The following is a 25,460-nucleotide window of genomic DNA, read 5'->3' as shown; positions in this document are numbered from 1 at the left end:
TGTTGTGTCCTCTATCAGCAGTGTGCTGCAGCTGCCAGTGCCCTCCCGGTCGGCTCCGCCTCCATCTCTCTTCACTGACTGATACTGACTGATACTGGAAGGAGGCGTGGCCATAGGCAAACGCAGTGGGGGGTTTCTGCCTGCCTGGAAACCCCCCTCTCCAGCCCACACAATGACCACAATAGAATTAGTAATGTAATAGAATTTTACTAGTGCTACATGTTCTTCTCAATATCACAAATGAAATAATTAGCACCACCTGTGGATCTTTTTAAAATGTATCAGCCAGTAATAAATAACCTGTGCACCAACTACGAGATCTGGAAAACATGCACTGTTAGGGATGCAGTGCTATAGAACCCAATTATGTACATATATGTCCAGGGCAGTGCTAGGTGCTTCTGCTGCTCATCCAGGCTCCCAGACTTGCTCTCATGCCCTAGAATTGTGCCCACGTCTAAAATAAAAACATTGATCTCAGGCAGGATGGCCTTACTGTGATCACTGGTCCTGTATATGGTGTAATTATGACACACAATACACTTTGTATGACACGTATTAAAGCTGGTTAATTACTAATTCTGCCCTCTTGATAGATTGGCTACACTCACTTTATAATCAAGCTTTTGGAAACCCCCCTCTAGAAATCCTGCGTTTGCCACTGGTGGCTATGATCCGGCGATGTCCCAGCAGACTCAGCACGGCTCCTCCCAGCATCAGTCAGTGAGGAGAGATGGAGCCAACCAGGAGAGGAGATGTGCCTGCCCTGCGCAGCACACTCTGAAGGAGGAAGTGACCACAGAGAAAAGGTAAGTTGCAGATGGGGAGGAAGAAGTGCGGGGAGGATGGGAGTGCAGGGAGGGAATTTATAAAGTGGGAGGGGGGCCGTGATAATGCTATGGGGCCCCCCTAGGTCTAGTTACACCCCTGAGTGTCAACATTCAGAATGTCAACATGGACAGAATGTCATGTTAAATGTCGACATAATGATTGCAGACTCAATACAAGTACTTGGATTGGGTGCACGGCGCACTTACTCAGTACTTAGCAAAGACAGCCTTTTCTCTTTCCAACTGCACTCCTTTATGGCTTTATAAATTCCCTACAGTGTTTGCATATGGGGCCTGATTCATTACGGATCGCAACTGCAATAGCGTACGCAGTCGGACGATTGTTGCGTACTGCGCATGCGTATGTATCACAGTGCGCGACGGCTACACTGTGATCACGCAGAGCGCAGTAAGCCATCACAGAGTGATTGACATGTAGTCAGTGTTTGGGGGTGGTGACGGGGGAGTGGTTGGAGAAACGCAGGTGTGTCTGTCCGTTTGAATGCCATTGCTAGGGCGTGCATAAATTAGCCATTGCGATGGCATACGCAGCTTGTGTACTCACTGCATGCGACGAGGATAGCAATTTCTGAGTAAGGTCAGACGTGTTGTAATTCTGCGTGAGGGGCCGATGTTACTCGACTGCAAGGTATTACGAATGTGAGATAGTGGTAGTGGCCGGCAGTGAGCGTCTCTATGCTGGCTGTGCGACAGGATTATGATAGCATTCATTAGCATATTTTCGTAGTGGGTCTGCGTGCGCAATCGCAGCTGCGATCGCAATAGCGATCTGTTTTGAATCAGGCCCATGGTGTGGTATTAGTGGTTCATATATCAGTTAATTGCTACATATGTAGTTGATACGTAATTATGTTAATTGCATGTTGGTGTTAGGAAATCTCTTGCATATCATTAATTAGAAGCATACACATTACCGCATGTTAAGGTGCCCATACATCAGCGACTGTCGCGAACCGGCGATGAAATGGGAAATGCTGGCGTTTCTGGGTGGAAACACAGACCTCCCACCATCGATGTTCTGCGATCCGTCGCCGAATCGCAGACATTTCACATGTTAAATGTCCGCGATTTGACAATTGCAATCATTTTTCGATCGCGATCATCAATTCACTGAAGTCCAACATGTTGGATTTCTGCGATCCTGCGATGCCAGGTTGTAGCATCGCGGGATCGTGGCAATACGTTGCTACTGTATGCCCCTCATTAGATTGTCAGAGTATTATAACCATAGGCAGAAGTGTCAGCCTGTGCAGTATCTAATCAGCGAATGTTTTGTCACATTGATTCCTTTGTTTATGTTCAGCTACAATAGAAGATCTGCTGCTGCTTTGGGCCTGATACAGAGGAGGACGCTATGCCGATGTTTGCGCAGTTGGCTGATGATTTTTGTATTGTGCATGCATCTGAGTCACATAGCGCATGTGTCGCAATGGTTTGCTAACCGGCGGCCAAGTATTTGGATACAGAGTGACTGACAGTGTGCGTTTATGGGAGGAAATGGGGGAGTGGCTAATCAAAAGCGGTCATATAGTGAGCATTTTATGGGCAAGTCGCAGTCAGTGTCTTTGTATGCAGTTTCACTGGCCCCCTGTGGCTTAGTTTTGATGGGTATTCTGAACATCTATAGTGTTGCTTATAAGTCCGATGGTGCGATCAATGTGTCTTTGCACGCAAGCGGCGGATTAGAGACGCAGCCGATGAGCATCTCTGTACAAATTGCTGCAGCATTAACATGAATTCTCAGTACCGCTGCGTATAAAGTCGCAGCCCCAATGGGATTAGCGGTCACCTCTGAATCAGGCTCTTTTTAACTGAAAGCAGAGGTTTTTACCTATAGTTTAGGAGCCAAAATTTAGTGTTGATTCCCATTCAACATACTCTGAATTTCTCAAAGATGTGCTAGGTCAGTGTTTCCCAAACTCAATCCTCAGGGAGCACTAACAGTGCATGGTTTACATTTTTCCTAGCAGGAGCACAGGTGTATTCATTACTGGCTGATACATTTTAAAAGATCCACAGGTGGAGATAATTATTTCACTAAATATTTTTATTCTGTGAGGAAACCTGGAAATCATGCACTGAGAGGAATGAGTTTGAGAAACACTGCTCTAGGTCACAGGTTCTCAAACTCGAATTCTCAGGACTCCACACAGTTCACATTTTTCAGGTCACCCAGCAAGTGCACAGGTGTAGTCATTACCCACTGACACATTTTAAAAGATCCACAGGTGGAGCTAATTATTTCACTTAAAATGCACTGTTTGGGATCCTGAGGACCGAGTTTGAGAACCTGTGCTCTAGGTCACAGGTTCTCAAACTCGGTCCTCAGGACCCCAAACAGTGCATGTTTTCCAGGTCTCCTCACAGAATCACAAATCGTATAATTAGTTCCACCAGTGGAACTTTTAAAATGTGTCAGTAATGCTGGCCATACACACTACAATTATTGGGGCGATCCGCCCGATATCCGCGGATTGCCCCGATAATTGTAGCATGTGTGCAGGCGACCGAGGGTTCAATATCGCTTGGCCAGGCATGCTGGATTGTCCAGCATGCCCGTCCGATGAGATATTTATGAATTAAAATGTCGGCCGCATCGTGCAGTGTATGCCCAGCCGTGGCCGACAGACAGACATTTCCTGTGTTCCTTCCCATGGAACATCCGCACTACGTCGCTTACCTGCATAAACATCGGTACCATTGAGGCACATCGGCCAGTCATGCACCTTTACTGCAGGTCTGACCTGCCGCAGAAACTGTAAGTCTCGTTGCTCGCAGTGAGTACTCCTGCTACGCATGCAATCACAGTGGCTGATTTCTACACACCCATGCCACGGCGTTCCAACAGACAGGCACGCCTGCATTTTTATGACCACTCCCCCATCACCCCCGCCAAACGCTCAGTGTGGCGCATGCGCAATGGCTGACAATCGCTCGATTGTTAGCCATTAGCAATCCTTACTGAATCAGGCCCAAAGACCACTAAAATGTTCAGTTTGACCTTAAAATTCTACTTTGTATAGTTTTAACATTTTTCCATGCAAACTTCGAACCACAATAATGTGTTTGAATAAGAAAACGTAAAAAAAATATTATGAAATGTACCAATTTAAAAGACTACATTTTATAGTTTTGTTTATTGTCTTTTAACTGCGAGCTGCAAAACCTTTTAGTGGACATCTAATTTCAACTTCAAATTTGAGTCATTAATTGCAGCCTTTTATATTCGAGTCTCTTAATGGCAGCATTTGTGATTGGCTCTTCCAATCTCTTCTTCTCTTTAGTGGTAGCGGAGCATTAAAAAGGAAGCTCAAGGTTCAGTGCTTTGGAGTTTTTTTTTTTACAGTCAAAACTTTATTTTTAAGTAATATAATAGTTGTTTAAAAAAAAAGTTTTAATTACACACTACAGTGTTAGAATAATGCAATATCTCCCAATGCGTAAAGGGTAAAGAAATGGTGTATAATTCAGTGGCAGATTTTTCCTCCCCCCAGTAAAATCCGCAACCTGCAGGTACTGCCTAGCAGTGGCTGAACATTAGCATACATCTCTGAATCAGGCTATATGTCAGGCACACAGCATACACCACTGAGGTAATTGCCATGCAGCATGTGTATTTTAAATGTGTCTGGTTTTACAAGACAGCTATGGCAACTCTATCTGGGATGACATCTAAAGAATAGAATACGTTTGGATTTTCCCATGTATAAGTGTATGGATTTTTTATGTTCTGCCCCTTTTATTATCACATTAGTGAAATAATATCTGTCGTTTCTACAGAAACCGCCTGGGAATAGAGCCAAATTAAATTTGCAGCATTTTAGCAAAATGAATAAGGAGTGGCCTGTCAGAATACTCAATAGCCGTCATCCAGTTCTACACCTACAATTTATGGAGATCCACGGCTAATGAGGACTCGCTGTAAATATTGAACACTCATTTAAAAAACACAGGAAGGGTTCATGTCTGATAAAAGGGAATTGTGGATGGAGGCGGATTGGAGAAATGCCTCTAAATGTTTGAAGAGCTGTCCGTGAGGGGAATGAGGAGGCGGCTGCTTAGTGTATGGATTTTAGATCAATACTTGATTTCTCGGGGGAACTGTTCATCACAGCTACATTAATAACACAAGGTTTTCCTATAACATTAAATAGATTGGAGGTTTCCAAGTCAGCAAATGAAAAATGAGAATCCAATTCATTACTAGACAAAGATTCACTGACCAGTTTAGCAAGGAACAGTGACTAGAGCAAGAGACAATGGGCAAAATTTACTAAGCGGCGGTTTCTATTCTATTCTAAACTCCGGGGGGTTTGGTGGCGGATTTTGCAGCAGTTTCTAAATGACAGCCCTGTTCTATTCTATTCTAAAAAGTGTTTTGATGGCAGTTATGCAGCTGTTTTTTCCTTAGTAAATCTGCAGATAGCAAAACCGCTGCCAAACCACAGTCAAAACACATTTTAGAATAGGGCTGTCATTTATAAACCGCTGCAAAACCGCCACCAAATCCCCGAGGTTTAGAATAGAATAGAAACCGCCACAAAACTTAGTAAATTTTGCCCAATAAGTCAGTCTCAGCACTGTACGTGGGAAGATTTTATTATTTGAGAAATATTGGTAGTCACGCTACACGTTTAGGTACATGTGCTGGAATGATAGACTCTAGTAACGTATAAAAGGAGGATGACGTACAATGAGCCTAATTTATAGATGTGCGCTAGTGACGCCACTGCTCAGGGCCGGTTCTATAGAGTGACATACAGATTAGCATGGCTGCGGGTTGCAGACTGTGTCACTCTGACACAGCTGCCTGCACCGCGCCATTATGTCAGGGGTAGGGATGGCCCTTGACCATCAACTATTCATAATCGTTGATGTTTTATGTCCGATGTTGAATGTTTTTACCATCGATGGGGGAGAGCCGGATGGTTTCCCTCCATCAAGGATAGAGCATAACTGAATGTTTCATTTTTTTTCACATGGTGCCGGGACACTGAACATAGCTCCGCCCCCGGGACCACTGAAACCCCGTCCCCAGGTTCTAATTGGCTAAAGGGCCAGTCAGTTAAAGAATGGGGATGATCATCTTTGAGTGAAACCATTGATGGTCATCCATTGCATAGTTGGTGACCATCGATTGCCACGTACTATATCGCCTTTGATGGCAACCATCGATGGTAACATCACCGATGGCCATCCCTAGTCAGGGGCGGGAGGCGACTCCTTTGCTCAGGAACTTGTCCGAACCACGGTAGCTGGTCCGGGTGACATGACATCATGATGTCACTACGCACTGACAGTGTGCTGCGGCAGGCAATTGATGAGGAGTCCCAGACCTCAGGACTCCGAGGAGATCGCTACAGTAGCGGCCGGCACCCCTCGGTAGGCCAGGCTCCCAGTCCCAGCCCCATAGTAATATAAATGCTGTGAGGTGAGAAGAGGGGATCAGTGCTGTGAGGTGGGGAGAGGGTTGTTGCTAGATCCAAGTTGGAGAATGGACCTCTGATGTCACAACCACGTGACCACTGCAGCAGGGTTGGACCGTTACCAGTGTTACTATCCATGTGGGCATAGAGGAGGAATATGAACCTGTGGTGAGCGAAGTGAGACCATGAGTGGACACTTTTTGTCCCCGTTCTGAGCCTTGCCCATTCCCCTTTTGTCACAGTTCATGTGGTTGTGATGTCGGAGGTCCTTTACAGCACCTCGTGCTGAGAGGTGGAGAGAGGGGACTAGTGCTGTGGTTGCAGGAACTGTGATGGGAGAGGGGAGCTGTGTTGGGAGAAGGGAGCTGTGTTGGGAGAGGGGAGCTGTGATGGGAGAGGGAAGCTGTGATGGGAGAGGGGAGCTGTGTTGGGAGAGGGGAGCTGTGTTGGGAGAGGGGAGATGTGTTGGGAGAAGGGAGCTGCTTTGGGAGAGGGGAGCTGTGATGGGAGAGGGGAGCTGCGATGGGAGAGGGAAGCTGCAATGGGAGAGGGAAGCTGCGATGGGAGAGGGAAGCTGCGATGGGAGAGGGGAGCTGCGATGGGAGAGGGGAGCTGTGATGGGAGATGGGAGCTGTGTTGGGAGAGTGGAGCTGTGATGAGAGAAGGGAGCTGTGATGGGAGAGGTGAGCTGCGTCGGGAGAAGGGAGCTCTGATGAGAGAGGGGAGCTGCGTTGGGAGAGGAGAGCTGCGTTGGGAGAGGGGAGCTGCAGTGGGAGAGGGGAGCTGTGATGGGAGAGGGTAGCTGCGTTGGGAGAGGGGAGCTGCTTTGGGAGAGGGGAGCTGCATTGGGAGAGGGGAGCTGCGATGGGAGAAGGGAGCTGTGTTGGGAGAGGGGAGCTGTGATGGGAGAGGGAAGCTGTGATGGGAGAGGGGAGCTGTGTTGGGAGAGGGGAGCTGTGATGGGAGAAGGGAGCTGTGTTGGGAGAGGGGAGCTGTGATGGGAGAGGGAAGCTGTGATGGGAGAGGGGAGTTGTGTTGGGAGAGGGGAGCTGTGTTGGGAGAGGGGAGCTGCTTTGGTAGAGGGGAGCTGTGATGGGAGAGGGGAGCTGTATTGGGAGAGGGGAGCTGTGATGGGAGAGGGGAGCTGCATTGGGAGAGGGGAGCTGCGTTGGGAGAGGGGAGCTGCGATGGGAGAGGGGAGCTGTGTTGGGAGAGGGAAGCTGTGTTGGGAGAGGGGAGCTGCGTTGGGAGAAGGGAGCTGTTTTGGGAGAGGGGAGCTGTGATGGGAGAGGGGAGCTGTGTTGGGAGAGGGGAGCTGTGTTGGGAGAAGAGAGCAGGGAGCTGTGATGGGAGAGGGGAGCTGCATTGGGAGAAGGGAGCTGTTTTGGGAGAGGGGAGCTGTGATGGGAGAGGGGAGCTGCGTTGGGAGAGGGGAGCTGCATTGGGAGAGGGGAGCTGCGTTGGGAGAGGGGAGCTATGATGGAAGAAGGGAACTGTGTTGGGAGAGGGGAGCTGTGTTGGGAGAAGGGAGCGGGGAGCTGCGTTGGGAGAAGGGAGCTGTTTTGGGAGAGGGGAGCAGTGATGGGAGCGGCGAGCTGTGTTGGGAGAGGGGAGCTGTGATGGAAGCAGGGAGCTGTGTTGGGAGAGGGGAGCTGTGTTGAGAGAGGGGAGCTTTGATGGGAGCGGGGAGCTGTGATGGGAGCGGGGAGCTGCATTGGTTTTTGGGGAGCTGTGCGGGGTGCTGTGAGGTGATTGGGTTGCTATGCTATGAAGGAAGTGGGGTGCTATGCATGCTTGTATACCACAATTTGTTATTTGTTAGTATGATAACTTAATTCTGGGATTTTAAGAGGCTGTATTAATAATTGCATCACTTACTGACAGACTCCGGTATATTGGAGGAGTCACATTTGTGAAAGACTCCTCTGGGGAATCTGATACTGCTCATGTCCACAGGGTCAGCTCTGGAGCTGGCAGAAAGGAATCGTAAATTCCTCCTCTGCAAAAGGGACGCCAACATCTATATTCTCTTACCGAAAAAAATAAGCTTGGGCTGGACCTGCCGCTGCTGCGTATGTGATGCAGCTGTGATGTGAAAATATGCAAATATTGCACCCACCAGGAGATGTATTGAGATGCCCACCTGCAGCTTTGCAAATCCAATTATCAGCATAATATAAAGACAACAAAAAAATAACTGCGCTATGTCAGACAATCAGTGCCCCAAATGTATCCAATATAAACTCCAGGTGTAATCATAAAACAATGTATTTTATTAAAATATCTGTTAGAAAAAAAAATCGCATGGGTCCCAGCAACTAAAAGTAACACATATATAACACAGGAAAAGTAAACAATAAAAGCTCAAAGAGAGATATTATCTGTCCCCTTCCTTAACTTATGGAGCTAGTGTCCGAGTCTCCATAGATTTAGGGGAATAACGGGGTAAGGACGCTCCAGGCGTCACTGCTACAGAGATTCTGGCTGTAGGGTGCCGTTACCAGAACCCTGCTAGCCAGATGCAGGGACCGTAGGTGAGTGGCATGTTAATTATATGCAGGGGCGCATAGTTGTGCACTCACTTTTCTGGGCATTGGCAGTGCGAAACAATGCAAGATAGGTTATGCCACCTTATGTAGTACTTACTCTGCATATGTCCTAACGTAGCAGCAGCCACTTTTCCAAGTTTCAGAATTCTTCAGAGCATCTTTTATTGGGTTCATCAGACAATTAACACTAGGACCTAAGTGGTCAGTAGTACTAACGTCATTATGTAGTGGGGCTAGGACCTTGTTCAGCCAAGTGGGAATCAAAGGAAACGTTTGTGCCAGATATCCTCGAAAATGGTAGTTTGGGCTCTGTGACTGTATTGTGTGCTTCACATCAGTGGTGTAACTACGGCCCCCGCAGTGGCTTGGAGCTGCCGGGGGCCGTTGCTTCGCCACTGCAACTGTGAACGCTGGCCTCTGAAGTGATCAGAGGCTAAGGAAGCCTCCGAGCACTTCAAAGGCCAGCATTCCCAGTGATACAGTGCGCGGGTGACGTCACGACAAAATGGGGCATTGCATAAGGGGCACTGCTACAGGGGGCACTGCATAAGGTACACTGCTACAGGAGGGCCTGCATAATGGGCATTACTACAGGGGGCATTGCTTAAGGGACACTACTACAGGGGACATTGCATAAAGGGCACTGCTTCAGGGGGCATTGCATAAGGGGCACTGCTACATGGGGGCAATGCATAAGGAGCACTGCTACAGGGGGCATTGAATAAGGGGCACTGCTACAGGGGGCATTGCATAAGGGGCACTGCTACAGGGGGCATTGCATAAGGGGCACTACTACAGGGGGCATTGCATAAGGGGCACTAGTACAGGGGGCATTGCATAAGGGGCACAACTACAGGGGGACTACTACAAGGGGCACTGTATAAGGGGCACTAACTTGATGCAGGCAGTTTACAGGTTATAAGATATGTTCCCAATAATCTGGTTCTACACGGACATAGAAACTGTGCAACCTGTCTTTAGCTGAGGTGACTGACTGGCAGGAGAGGAGAGGAGGGTTGGTGAAGACGATCTTTCAGGGTGGGATGTAATGGGCATTACTGTGTGACATAATGCGTAAGGGGCATTACTTTGTGGCACAATGTGCTATTAGGGGTATTACTTAGTGTGGCATAATGTGTTATATAGAGCATTACTGTGATATTATGTGTTATAAGGGACTTAATGTGTAAGGGGCATTACTGTGTGGCATACTGTGTTGTAAGGGACATTATGGTGTGGCATAATGTGTTATAGGGGCATTACGGCGTGGCATAATTTGTTATAAGGACATTACTGTGTGTCATTATGTGTTATACGTGGCACTATTGTGTGGCATAATGTGTAAGGGACATTACTGTGTGGCATAATTTGTTGTAAGGGGCATTACGGTATGGCATAATGTGTTATATGGGCATTAAGGTTATGGCATAATTTGTTATAAGGGCATTATGGTGTGGCATAATGTGTTATAAGGGGCATTACTTAGTGTGTCTTAATGTGTAAGGGGCATTACTGTATCATGAAACCACACACCTTAAACGTCGTCTTTGGGTGGATTTGTTTTATGGCCGGGGGGTTGAGGCGCCTGAAACTTTTTTGGCAAGGGGAGCAAAATTTATAGTTACGCCACTGCTTCACACTCTCTGCCCTGTATGTGTTCTCTCCTTGCCAGTCATGTTATGTAAGCAAAATTAGAAGCTTTGATGTGAGTTGTGCGTTTATAAGTTCCTACCACTGTCCCTCTATCTTAATGTTAACCAGATTCACTGTCAGTTCCTTCCATTACTATGTATTCTACATATTATTCTCAAGTTTGTTAAAGATTCTTATTTAAAATGAAGCAAAATGGTGTCATGTTTTCTATCATGTTCGGTGATCTTGTAAACATTTGAATGGATTTATAAACAAGAAGCATTTAAGACAGCTGTTATTGTATTTCAAACCGCGTTTCATATTTCTCTCCAGTTTATAGTTATTTAAAGAAGGGGTCACAATTTGTCACCCTATGGTTTGTCAGATTTAGACTGACACACCCTGTGTCTGAGGGCTAGTGCTGATTATTCCATGGGCATACTTCAGATGTTTGCATCTATAAAGGTCTCGTCACAGTGTCAGATCGAGATGTATGTAGTTCTTATGCTGTGTCTGGTGAGGCCTGTAGGTTGTTCCTATCTCCTTACTGGCAAGTTCAGGTTTGCCCCTGACTGTGGATGATGATAAATACAGTAGTATGCCAGCTCTTAAGCAGCAATCAACCAAATAGGTAAGCAGCTCCCCCAGACAGATCCCCTGCCAGCCCAGGGTCTAAAATAACAACACATTTTCTAAAATTGTCTAGAAGGCACTTAACTGTGTTTTTATTTAATACAGCACTCCGATCAATAATGTCATGTGTACAAATGTCTTTTCAAATTTGTTGTGTTGATCTGTAGTTCTTGATACATCTTTCGTGTTCTTCAACATGGAATCTTCTTGTACAAATGCACAAATAAATTGAAGCGCTGATGTTTGAAATACCACACAAAATTAATAAATATGAAGATTATTAAAAACAACAATATATTCAACATATGAATTTTCAGTATTAAGACGTCACATAGGCGCTCACTCAATATGACTGGGGTAACATACACCGTATATCCATAGATGTTATATGGTTCAGTAAAAGTCCCGTATAGAAATGCTTGTTGATATATAAATGTCACAAAGGATGGTTCACAGTGGCCAAATGTTGACCATTCCTTTAATAAATATAATGAGCTGCTATATGCAGTATGATTGCACACACAAGTTTGTTCGTTATTTATATAGGGATGCTCACCACTCCGATTGTGTAGAGGCACTCGCCGCTCGTCAGCGGGGGTCTGTTAGCTGGTCACCGAGGTGTTTCAGGGGTCGGGAGCAAACAATAGACCCCCGACTTCTGTGGACAGGTCTCAGACTCAGGGCCTGATTCAGAGCCGCTCATAAGCGGCCGCTCGTTCGTTCCGACCGATGTTCACACAACTGCGCATGCGTACAGATTTTAATACGCATGCGCGAACCAGTCAGTGTGGCCGAAAATCGTGTGCTCGCTAAATAGCGAATGCCTGCTATTTTGAGTGACAGAATGTGGCGTTTGTGGGTGGTAACAGGGGAAGGTGCTTGAAAACGGGGAGTGGAGATCCGATCACAGGCGTGCTTAAAGGTCAAAACGGGCGTTTTATGGGTGTGCATAATTACTAAAGCAGCGTCATCGACCACGTCACTTGGTTGTTTTATAGTTAGAACTGCTCGCATGATTGTGGTAGGAAAAACCAACCACAAGAATAGCGAGCAGTTCATACGCCGTCCGATGTACTCAATTAATCTAATAAATAGCGGACATGACGTATGATGCGAGCGGCCAGGGGGCGTTTTTTTCAAAATTACGTTTGCATGTTTAGTTCGCTCGTTCAGACATAGAGGTGTGAACAGACCGCAAAGAGCGAACGGTTAATTTAAATAGCCAGCCCCTTTTTCTGGACGAGCGAGCGCAAATAGCGTCCGGCTCTGAATCAGGCCCTCTGTACGGCTGCCGGGGCACCTGGATTCGTAAGAAGCGAGCAGCTTCTATGGGTGCACTTGTATGGTATACCGGCTCCTGAAGGTGTAATAGCCGGGAGCAGTGTCCACAGTGTAACAGTCAAACGGTTGTGTGCGCTGGGTAGAAAGTAAGTCCAGCCTGGATCCACATCCAAGGTGTGCCAATATGAGCTCGTCCTGCGGCTACAAACTTGCTAAATAGGCACCGGGTAGATAAGAAATAGTAGTGAACCAAATGGTCAGCAAGAGCACTAATGTGAAGAGTTGGAAAAGAAAATATTTACAATTGTTCCTCTTATAACCCTTTGACATTGCCATCAAATAACCCGGGTTACTGCACAGGAACGCCCGAGAGACTTGTCTTTTCCAGGCTGCCAGGAGCGCCACACGATTTTTGGGAGAGTAGGAGTGTATTACTGTATGTGAACTGGGCATGATATTAGTGCCCAAAATCGCATTGCAGTATGTGAGAATACTGCTGGAATGTATCGGAATCGGTATGATTGTCCGGCGGTTGGAATCCCGATTGTCCCTAAGGTAAGAATTGACTAACCCAATTCCCTCCTCTAACCCTAACCCTCCCTTAGGGGTGCCTAACCCTAACCTTCCCCCAGTGCCTAACCCTAATCTCCCCTCTAAGTGCCTAAACCTAACCCCCCCTTCCCCACCACCTATACCTAAGTCCCCCAGAGGGGTGCCTAACCCTAAGTCCCCCCCTGGGGGTGCCTAACCCTAACCCCCCTTTCCCCTAGCCTAAACCTAACCTCCCGGGGGGTGCCTACCCCTAAGTCCCCCCCGGGAACCCTAAACCTAACCCTCCCCCCCGCGTCTATCCACGCTCGGCGCCCGGCGTCCCTTTGATCGGGATGCCGGGTGCCGGTCTCCCGGCGTCCGTAAAATCACAGGCGTCTAGATTTAGACGCCTGTCATTTAATCCTCGCCGGGATTAAGCAGTCAGGAAGCCGGCTGTCGGGATTAGGTCCGCCGGCTTCCCGACTACATACCAAATGTATCATACCACATGCAGGGACAAGGGCTCCGAAAGATCCCTCCTTCATACATCAGGCTGATAGTTAATATGTGCGATTATCCCCCAAAAACAGGTGTCTTCGGGGAATATACCTCAAATAATCAGACATCATGGCCCGGTCTACCACTGCTATGTAGATGATACAGAACTGTACCTGTCCTTTGCTCCAGGTACTAAGAACACCATAACAACCCTAAATGGCTGCCTAGCTGAGCTCCAGGAGTGGATGAGTGACAGTTGGCTGTGACTGAACCAAGATAAAACAGAGGTCCTTATGATAGATCACAGGACATAGGCAACCAACAGGACTTACGCTTGGGGGCTCAGAGTTACAAAACACTGAACATGTGTGGAATCTTGGTGTTGTCCTGGATAGTGGCTTGACACTTAAACATCAGGTATCAGCCACAATCAAATCCTCATTCTTTCATCTGAGGAACATAGCCAGAATCAAGCACTTAATTCACTCAGAAGATCTGCCTAAAGTCATACATGCATTTATATAATCATGCCTAGACTACTGCAACGCCCTCTACATTGGACTCCCAGCAAAAGAATTGCACCGCTTGCAGATGGTACAAAATACAGCTGCCAGGCTATTAACCAACCAGCCCCGTTCCAGCCACATAACACCCATTCTCTACTCCCTTCACTAGCTGCCTGTCAGATGGCAAATTGTTTTCAAGATTGGCTTACAAACTTTCAAAGTCCTTCATGTCCATGGCCCAGGGTACCTGAAGCAGCTTCTGATTCCTTACTGTCCCACTCAATTACTGCGATCTATTGATGAAGGACTATTAACAGTACCTAGAATCTTACAGAATTCATCTGGGGGTCGAGCTTTCATCTTTGTGGCTCCAACTCTATGGAAGTCACTTCCCCGCACAGTTCGAGAGGCCTCCACTCTAGAATCCTTCAAAAATAGACTCAAAACTCACCTATTCACCCAGTATTCACTAATGTCCCTTGTTAAGCTTGTTTTGTATTTTGTGTTGTAAAGGCAAATATAAAGCACTTTGAGTCCTTTAGGAGAAAAGCGCTATATAAATAACATTATTATTATAAATATATAATAACAGTATATATATTTGGATATATAGTGCTCATATATATATATATATATATATATATATATATATATTGTGACACAGTCAGATTAGGAGGTCCCTCTCCTGGGTAGGGGACTCCTTCCTTACACACACACACAGCAGCAGGGAAGCAGCACACCAGTCTGGAAGCGAGTACAAGCTGGTCGGCGCCAGTCTTTATTGTACAATGTCAGAAATAACATAAAGAAAACATAAACATAAATCCTAGCCCTGTCGGGGCACTAACTTCACAGGTAGTTCCCTCACTACCAGAACCTGGCAGGGCCTAATGCCCTCGCCAGCAACAAAGCACAGCACAGTACTTACAGATAGGTTTTCCAAGTGTCTCTGAGCAAACTCCCTGTCTGCTCTCCCAGGTGAGACACTCAGCCCTAAACACACTAGGCTTATATTGGCCACTCTCAGGTGGAAAACTAACAAGCCTGTTACCAGGCTGCGAGAACCAAAACCTGGAGTGGCCGTGGGTGGAGCCCTCCCTCTCCTCTCACCTACAACCCCCAGGTCCCAAACCGGCTTTTCAAAAAGCCGAAACTCAAGCCTGCTACACTGCAGACTTTCTCCTGGGGGTTTAAAACACATAAGACAGGAATCTGGGACAAATGTACCTGCCACAGACCACTTTACCAATGATCCTATCACAATATATATATATATATATATATATATATATATATTTGGATTTATAGTGCTCTTATATATATATATATATATATATATATATATATTTGGATTTATAGTGCTCTTGATCTTTTGAATTTAATGAAAATCCAGGTTTGATTACAGATTTTAGCTACGCTGCTCACACTGTTCTGCATGACAGCTAGACCTGCCTCATTTGTAGAAGATTAGCAGCACAGGCGATGTAGTACTGTGCTTAGCATTATTTCCCCACAGCACTGAGGTCATGATTTCAATTTCTGGCGATCATGGATAGCCAATGTGAAGTTTGTATGTTCTTACTGTGTTTGCAAGGATGTGCCCCAACTTCCTCCAACACGTCAAAAATATACTGGTAGGTTAATTGGCTGCTGACAGACAAAAATTAACATTAATGGTTACGTGTGTCCATGTAATAGGTAACATAGATTTGAAGTTCCATTAATGTGAAGAACTGAAATATTCTCTGTGTGCACTATATAAATGTCAATAAATAAATAATAAATAAGGTTACTTACATTTAAGTAAATATCCATAAGTGTTATCTGCTTCCCTACACCTTGCAGTGTGAGACTGTGCAGCACTGTGCCAGACTGGCAAACTTACATGACCTCCAATTTTAACTGAGACTGAAGTGTGGCTGCACACATCCTAGAAAAGATACAAAGAAACCAGCCAAGAACGACAGCAGCTTTCATTGAGAGAATCCTATGAGATCACTGCACTCAGGGCCGGCAGCAGAAATCTTGGGGCCCAGTACCAGGGCCGCCATCAGGGGGGGACCGCCGGGCCTCAAGTACCGGGCCCAGGTGAAAGAGAGAGAGAGGGGGGCCCGGGTTGAAGCGGTGCTACACCACACCAGGAGACATGGGATGCAGGGAGGGTTCATAATGCCTGCGGCCACAAGCCAGCCTGAGATCGCGGAACGGCAGCCAATCAGGAGCGGCGGCTCCTGATTGGCTGCTGGTCCAGGAGCTGTGATTGGCTCGCGGCCAGCTTTTGAAATGCCGTCAGAGCTGTTTATGAATTATCCTGGCTGCCGTTGCAGCACCGCTGCCACCATGACCCCCATCTCTGAAAAGCAGTCAGCGCTAATTTTATCTGGCTGGCTGCACCATCGCAGCCAGCAGAAAAGACCATTAAAAAAAGGTACTCTCTGACCTTGCTCTGTGCTCTCCCCCCTGTTCCAGCCAGCCTTCCCTGTCCACCCGCTGTTTCAGCAGTCTTCCCTGCCTTGCTCCCCCTCTGTTACAGTCATCACTGCCCACCCCCAAGTCCAGCAAGCCTTACTTGTCCCCCCTAGTCAGCCAGCCTTCCCTGTACCTCCCTAGTCAGCCAGTCTACCCTGCCCTGTGCCTACCTCCTAGTTAAGCTAGCCTTCCCTGTCTGCCCCATAATCAGACAGCTTTCCTGCCCTGTGCCTCCCCCCCTAGTTCAGCCAGCGTTCCATGCCCTCCCTAGTCAGCCAGCCTTCTCTGCCCAGTCCCCCCAGTCCAGTCAGCCTTCCCTGTCTCCCCCATAATCAGCCAGCTTTCCTGCCCTGTGCCTCCCCCCCTGGTACAGCCAGCGTTCCATGCCCTCCCTAGTCAGCCAGCCTTCTCTGCCCAGTCCCGCCCAGTCCAGTCAGCCTTCTCTGCTTTGTGCCTCCCACCCTAGACCAGCCAGCCTTCCCTGTCCCCCCCCTAGACAGCTAGCCTTCCATGCCCTCTGCCTCCTTTCCTAGTCCAGACAGCCTTCCCTGCTTCCCCCCCGACCAGCCAGCCTTCCCTGCTCCCCCCCCCTGTCCAGCCAGCCTTCCCTGCCTTGTGTTCTACACTTACCCTTCTAGCTTTTTCTGTGGATCCAGCTTTTTCAGTGTAATATATTATATATATATATATATATATACATACACATATATATTATAGCATGTCAATCTAACAACAACCACAACGCAAGTTTGTGAATTCTTAAAGGCACCAATTGATATCCCCCCCACCCCCCCCAGTGTAGCTCCGCCCACCTCTGCCCTCCTCCACCCCTGGTTGGGGGGGGCCCTGCCTATCTTGTCAGTACTGGGCCCCGCAATTTCTGCTGGCAGCCCTGCCCAGTACAATCATATTTTTGGGGACCCCCATCCACTTCTAGCAGGGACATGCAGGTCGACATTTGGCTCATCCCCTGTGGCTCTTAAGCCACATCCCAGCACCAGCTTCAACCCTCATCTCTCCAGCTTCTTCCTCGTCTGTGTCACTCCAGCGCCATCCCTCATTCCATGTGCCTCTCCATCTGCAGCTATCCACTCATATCCCCTGTATCTCTCAGTATCATTATCCCCCACCCATGTCCCTCAACTTCATCTGCTTCACTGTGTCTCTCAGCATCATTCCCCACCCTGTATTTCATCATCATTCCCCTGCCATGTCTCATCTTTTCACCAGCCCGTGTCTCTCAGCTTCATTTCCCCCCCCCACTATTCCCCAGCCCCTGTGTCTTTCACAACCCCCCTCTTTCCCAGCCCGTGTCTGTAACACCCCCCTCTCTTCCCCATCCCATGTCTGTCACACACACCCTCTTCCCCAGCCCCTGTGTCTGTCACACCTCCCCAATTCCCCAGCCCCTGAGTCTGTCACACCTCCCCCTCTTCCCCAGCCCCTGTGTCTGTCACACCTCCCCAATTCCCCAGCCCCTGAGTCTGTCACACCTCCCCCTCTTCCCCAGCCCCTGTGTCTGTCACACCTCCCCAATTCCCAAGCCCCTGTGTCTGTCACACCCCCCCCTCTTCCCCAGCCCCTGTGTCTGTCACACCACAATCTCTTCCCCAGCCCCTGTCTGTCACCCCCCCTCTTCCCCAGGCCCAGTCTGTCACAACCCCCTCTTCCCCAGCCCCTGTGTATGTCACCCCCCATTTACCCCAGCCCGTCTGTCACACACTCCCTCTTCCCCAGCCCCTGTGTCAGTCACACACACCCCTTTCCCCAGTTCCTGTCACATACTTCCTCCTATCCATCAGCCCCTGTGTCTGTCACACACACTCCTCTTCTCCCACCCGCTCCGTGACTCTCAAGCCCGGCCCCAGCTAACACTTACCTGCTGTGCTGCCTGTGTTCCTCTTCCTGGCAGCTGGCTGTCAGACCCAGCCAGCGGCTCCTCTCTGATTCAGCGGCCCTACGTCATGATGTCACGCACGCTGCTCTGGCTGCTATCCTCCCTGTGTCCGCCTGTGCCGGGTGGATGTATGTAGCCGCAACCATGCCAGGTGCCCTGCTTACTGTTGCCTCTGCCACCTGCTGTGTAAGCAGCTTACACAGCAGGTGGCAGAGGCAAGGGGGACATATGAACTGGGCTCCCGAGATTCCTGAGTGGTCGGGGCCCCTCGGATCTCGGGGCCAGGTACAAGTGTCCCCTTTGTACCCCCCTGTCACCGGGCCTGACTGCACCCACACCCCAAGGAATGCTTTGGCACCAACAGTCAACACAAGGATTTTGCAGGGAAGGTTCCAGCAGCAGTGTTCTGGAGGGGATGTAGTCACCATCCCGGCAAAGACAATGCCAGCGGACAGAATTCCAGCGCCAGATTCCAGACAGCAGTCAGAATCCCGGCTCCAGAACCCCCATGGCTGCTATCCTGACTGTGAGTATTAGGTTTAGGGATAGGTTTAGACACTAAGGGGAGGGTCAGGCTGCGGGAGAAGGTTAGGGTTAGGCTGCGCGGGGGGTGGGTTTGGCAGTTAGGGTTAGGCTGCGGGAGAGGAGGGTTAGGGTTAGGCTGATGGTAAGGGGCGGATAGGGTTAGGCTGCGGGACAGGAAGGTTAGGGTAAGGCTGTGGGATGGGAGGGCTGAGGCTAGGCTGTGGTAAGGGTGCATCAGGATTTACACCAAAAGGATTATGCTGCCGGGATTCTGACCGCTGGCATTATCAGTGCCGGGATCGCTTCCCTTGTCATACTCCAGAGATTTGATATAAAAATGATTAGAATAATACAAAGAAGATATTTATAACTTATAAACATCTTTTTTGTTTATTGTAATAATTTTTATAGTTGACACTCACCAGTTTTGTGGAGCTCCCTGGGACTGCGGGAGACGAGATATTAGGCAGCAACAGCTCAGTTCTGTATAGTCAAGAACTGCTTGAAGAGCTGGGGGCGGGGCCACACTACGGGCAGTAAGCTGCACAGAAAGAGAGCTAATAGAGGTTATGACTCTGAGTATGGGGGGCGTGCCTTGAGCACTAATGGATACCTTGGATGTGTCATGTGACTGCAGTGTTTAAAGATCGGAACTCAGTCAGCAGCAGCAAGAGAAGACTCAGTGATGCAGGTAGGAGAATCAATGGACGCTGAAGCATAGTGTACCGAGGGGAGAGTTACAGTGAGTAGGGGGTGAGACAGGCTCCCAGCACTCCGACCCATCTCCATGTGTGCCTCCCCAGCCACTGACCTCACGGCACGTCTCTGAGTTACGCCACTGGGTGTGTGTGTGCTATTAAAGGAGAAGTTTATATTATATTAATAATATTGTTCATACCTAAAGCATCTCACCATTCCATAGTGCTGTGGTTCCCAAACTCAATGCTCAAGGCACCCTAACAGACCAAATTGTAAGGATATCCAAACTTGAGTACAAGCTTGGGTTGAATCAAATTGACTGGTGCTACTAATTAAGCCACCTGTGCTCTCAAGCATGTAAATCCTTAAAAGCTGGACTAGGATGCTATGAGGACCACTATGTATCTTAGTAATGTACCACACATGTTCAAAAAGAGCCACTGCAAGTCAGACATCAGTACAGTCCTTGTGGTGTATCTGAGAACTCCTTATCCTAATGTTTACATTTCATTTTAGATGCACTGCTGAGTATCACAGTACTTTTTACAATGTAGACATACCACTGTCAGACTCAGCGAGAGACCTTCCGATAAATCAGCATCAGACAGCTGGCAGATATGTAGGATGAAAAACTGTGCACTCAAAGCTCATCATATTGATATCTGTTGTATTCCACCACTGCAATTCAAGATTTATGATTTTAGTGTATAAGAGGTTTATTATTATACAGGGGATAGGCAGTGGTGCACTTATACAGATGTCAGATGGAAGCAACATTTTTCTTAAATCCAAAACAGGTGCACACCTAACAGTCATCAGGACTAGGCCTCATAGAGGCATATGGAGCTTCATTATGTGACTTTAGGACCCGGGCTAACAGTTAAGAAACATCCAGCTGGTAGTCAGATTCTCTATGACCAACAAAGTCTAGGGATCAATAACTTTGCCCTGGCATACTGCCAGATACTCTAAATGGTATGGGGTTGGAATTATATAATATATCTCATGATTCATGGGGGAGGTGTATTGGACTATTTATGACTTTTTATAAAATATGTATTGAATATGTTTATTGACAATGCATAAAAAGGGCCAAAATGAAGTATTCTTCATAAACAGTGGAAAATGCAGGATTTCTACAGAGGGGTTTCCAAATGCTTGATTTTAAAGCAAGTGTGGCCAGTCCATGAGGACGGCGTAATCAGCACTTAACCAGTTATTATATATACGTCGTATTAAGGTACTGTATGAAATAATTCTGACATACTGTATACAGGACCAGCAATCACAGTAACCCATTATATGTGCCAGTAGGGCCATCCTGTCTGAGCTGAATGTTTTAATTTCAGATGTGGGCATCATTCCAGATCTTTTGTGCAAGTTTGGGCATCTAAAGGGGGTGGGGGAGCAGGAAAAAAGAACCTAGCACTGCCCTGGACATATATGGATACATTGGTCTCCTTATGTACTGGATAGTGCATTATTATACAGTATTAATAATTGACCCTATAGATGGTCTATATCAGTGCAACCCTAACAGTGTATATTTTCCAGATCTCCTAGTTGGTGCACAAGTGTATTCATTACTGGCTGATTATTTCATTTGTGACACTGAGGGGATCTTAAAACCATGCAACTTTAGTATTATATGATATTTCTACTGTGGTCATCATGGTGTGGGCTAGGGAGGGGGGTTTCCAGGCAACAGTGCCCCCTCCCCACCCTCTGTGTTTGCCTATGATAAAGGTCCTTAGTCAAGGTGAGAAGCAATTGCAATCTAGATTTGCACTTTATTCTGAGTCAACTGAATGTGCAGACCTTGAGCTGCGACGCCCTACCCCTGTCTGCAACTCCCTTCCCTTGTCGTACCTGGCTGAGATGAGACTGGATTGCTACTAGTGGCGTGGATTCACTGACACTACTGAAAATGGCCAAAATCACAGTGTACAATGGAAACACTATTCAGTTAATGGCCAGATAGAGCAGTTAATAAGTATTCAATTTGAATGGAGCCTGTAATATGCTAAAAGATCAGTGGCGTAACTAAGGTGGGGTCGAGCAGGGCAAGTGCCCTGGGCTCTGTAGGACCGGGGGCGCAGGGAGGTCCGGCCCGTCCTGGTTAGCCAGTGTAGCGCCGACCGCAGTGTGTGCGACCAGCGCTACATATTTACACAGGACCGGCGCTAGGCTTCCCTGTGCCGGTCCTGTGCTGCACAGCCGAGCCCCTTCCCTCCCCCTGAGCGCTTACCCAATAGCGCCAGGAGGAGGGTGGGAGGCGGGCTCAGGCTGTGCTGCAGCAGTGCAGCAGCAATGTGTGTATTGACCAGCAGCCAATGAGAGTCAGACGACTCTCATTGGCTGCTGCAGCGCCCACTGCAAGAGCCGGGCTGGAGCTCACTCATTAGCTACGCCACTATAAAAGATGCAGTTGCAAATGGCATTTTTTTACTTTAAAATGTATGTTGAGTCTGCCCTTCCTCAACTGTGTAGGAAGCATGAAAAAAAACCCATTGTGTACTGCATTGTTTTGCATAAAATGGGTGTATTTTCACAGTTGCGACCAATTGGATGCAGCCATCATCAGCAGCTTCAGTCATCACTATCAACTTTACCCTTATACTAAAAACAGGCCCTGGCATTGAAAGCACCCAGTACCATCTCGCGTCAGCACCTGGTTCCTGGCATAGACTCCTCCTATTACGATTCCTGACTCTTCCCACTTCACAGTCATACAAATATAATTAGAACAACATAAAATGTACACATGTGCCATAGTCAGACATTTGGTATTTGGTTGGTTCTGTTAGGTAAAGCTGGCACTTCATTGGTGTAGGTTACAAACAAAGAAAAGGTAAGGCATTTTCCCAAATGACCAAGCCCTAGCTTAGTAGTTGTAGAGGATTAGATAGTGTTCACTGTATGATTTGTTAGGGCAGGGGTGCTGAACACAGAGGACGACACATTTGTGTACACCAAAGCAGAGCCGTAACTACAAATTTTGGTGCCCTGTGTAGAAGAGAATTGGTGCCCCCAACTATAATTGCAGGGAGAGCACGTGCAAAAGGCACATGGCAAAAAAATCAGGTGTGGTTTTGCTGGAAAGTGGCACAACCACACAATAGGTCCCCAAATTCAAATTATCCACACGGTAGTGTCCCTTAGTCATAATACACCGCACAGTAGTGCCCCTTCGTCTCATTACATTGCAAAGTAGTTTCCTTTATTCATGTTACGTCACACAATGGTACCCCTTATTCATATTACGGCACACAGTAGAGCCCAATCACGTTATGCCACACAGAGCCCAGTGGAGCGCAGTAGTAGTGCCCCTTATAGCACTTATGCCACACAAAAGTGCCCCTTATAACATTATGCCATACAGTAATGCTCCTTATAACAGTATGCCACACAGTAATGTCCCTTATAACATGCCACATAGTAATGTCCCTTACACTTTATGCCCCCCTCCAGCAACTCACCTCCCACTGTGTCCCTCCAGCAGCTTCTCTCAGTATCTCCATTTATGCCATCAGCAGGTGTGGATTTGGTGCTTGGCCGACAGCGGCTGGAGGCCAGGCACTGGGTGTCCAGCTTGGGAGGGCAGGCTGGTCTTCAGCCGTGAGAATGCCTTATTCAGCACCCGCACGCGGGCCTTCTCATTGGCCATGATCCTTGACTGGGTCTGCTTGCTCTTCTAGGAGAAGCAGGGAGGCTGCTTCTGGTCCGGGGGCTACTGGCTGCCCAGCTTCCTACAGCCATCGCTGGTCTCCTCATGATCATGTCTGCCAATGTCCGGGCCTGATGCCTCCTGCATTGGTAGAGCTGTAACCACTGACGGCTGGACTGTGTCCTCTGCTTCTTGCGCCAGTGTTTCACCCAGTACGTGGCTGCGTAATGTGACATCATGACATGACAGCAGCATCTTACAGAAGCTCCGCCCACTGAGCAAAGCACCAGGAGGTATATCTGCTCAGTTGTGCTTCTCAACGGCTGGACCAGCCCATCTGGGTAGCAGTCGGGAAGCCGACGGACGTAATCGCGACAGCCGGCTTCCCGACTGTCTAATCCTGGCAAGGGTCTAATGACAGACGTCGAAATCCCGGCGCCTGTCATTAGACCTACGCCGGGAGCCCGACACCCGGCTTAGCGATCGAAGGTAAGCCGTGCGGGAGGGGGAGGGTTAGGTTAGGGGCTCCCGGTGGGGATTTAGGGTTAGGCACACCCCCGGGAGGTTAGAGTTAGGCTAGTGGAAGGGGGGAGGTTAGGGTTAGGCATCCCCTCGGGGACTTAGGTTTAGGCGGCGGGGAAGGGGGATTAAGGTTAGGCACTTGGGGGGGAGGTTAAGGTTAGGCACCCTTAAGGGAGGGTTAGGGAGTAGAATAGGGTTAGTAAATACTTACCTTTGGACGATCAGGATTTTCACCCCTGCCGGGCTGCCGCTGTCGGGATTTGAACCGCCGGCCATGCGGTAAATCATACTGATTCCGCCCATCTAGTCACTGGCCCTTCAGGCATTTGCCATAACTCCCAGATGGCCAGTCTGGCCCTGCACCAGGGTCAGAGCTGACACAAGTTAGGCCGCGTGGGCTTGAGACTTTTTTGCAGCCATGTTAGTCTAAACTTCAGACTACACACACTGAACATGTCCTTACTGTACTTTCGTTGCAATTGCAAGCCCACTGAGGTCTCATTCATGAACAATTTCTGCGATTACATGCCCATTCTAACCCCCTAGTCACAAGCAATCTAAAGACTGAACAAAGATGCAGGTTGCGAAAATCTGTGCATGAATAGTGTGAAACAACTTTGTGACAATAGAAAATATTAAAAAGAGTTTTAGACTGACTGTGCTTTTTCCCCAAAGTTGTTTGTGTTGTAATAATTTTTATTTCTCCTTCATCCACTAGGGAACACTGAAGGCTTCATGACAGTGGGTATAGAATAGATGCTAACCGGGAACTGGCACTTTAAATTTAGAAAGTGTGACTAGCTCCTCCCCCTCCATACCCCCCTACTAGCCAGTCTTCGTATTATGACCAATGGAGCTGGTCATACTTTGGGCTTCTCCTCAGGGTATAGTTTAGTTTAATATATAGGTAAAGAATATGCTGAAACAAGCATTGAAGACATAACAGGCAGCTGGCTGCCCCTGCCTGTCTGCGACAATGGAGCTGCCGGGGGGACCCTATCGCAGCTGCTTGCGTCTCACACACAGGTCCTCGGCTACAGAGACCACTGTCTCTGTGGGAGTACCAGGATGCGCTGCATGCGGCGCACGACGCGGTCCCCCATTAGCCTCACCGCCACCTGCAGCCTCGGCAGTTAATGTATTATCCTGGCTCCCCGATTAGCGGGGTTGCCAGGTACAAAAAAAGGTGGTGTGTACTAGCAGCGGCAGTCCGCTGGTGCAAGATACAGTATGTAATACGGGTGCTATAGCGGGGGGTGGAGCCTAATGCTGAGGTCTGCTCCTTGCTCCCAGCTGCCCTGGCGCTTCCAGAGCCCAGCCGACGGCCATTACAGTACTGCTGCTGCTGGGCTGCGCTGATCGTTTTGACAGCACTGAGACTGAGACAGCCTCCCCAGTGATCAGTGGGGTTAGGCTTTATAGGAGCATAGTGTTTTATTATTGCTGTGATTTATGCATAGCGCTTTTGGCAGTGCTAACAGTGCTGTTTGGGCGGGTGTGGCTCTCCTCCCTCTCTGCCCTTATCTCCTACTATTCTCAGTCTCTAATCTTACACTGTCCACTACACTACTGTCTTGTTTGTATGTAAGTGTTGTGTACCATGGCTGGAAGAGAATCTACTGTAAAGCTTCACAGAAAACATTTTCTTGCACAAAGTGCGCAGAAAAGTTTACACGGGGACAATCATCTAGCTCCCTGTTGTGTGACAAATGTGATTCAGAGCAGCAGGATCAACGATCACCCTAGACGCAGGTACCGCCATCTTGGACGACAC

The 25,460-nt window shown here is 48.1% G+C and overlaps 1 protein-coding gene across 1 annotated transcript in view; it reads left to right on the top strand.

Moving 5' to 3' along the window:
- The first annotated feature begins 4,422 nt into the window (after positions 1–4,422).
- LOC148534364 (glypican-5-like) overlaps positions 4,423–25,460 on the top strand; it is a 318,714-nt gene continuing 297,676 nt past the window's right edge. Inside the window, exon 1 of the mRNA XM_088466433.1 lies at positions 4,423–4,444. The gene's annotated coding sequence lies outside the window, so the exon portion shown is untranslated. The remainder of the gene's footprint in view (positions 4,445–25,460) is intronic.

The sequence above is a fragment of the Taudactylus pleione genome, unplaced genomic scaffold (assembly GCF_031769625.1).
Source record: "Taudactylus pleione unplaced genomic scaffold, aTauple2 ptg000066l, whole genome shotgun sequence".
NCBI classification, from domain to species: Eukaryota; Metazoa; Chordata; class Amphibia; order Anura; family Myobatrachidae; genus Taudactylus; species Taudactylus pleione.
This window is presented reverse-complemented; position numbering and strand designations above follow the sequence as displayed.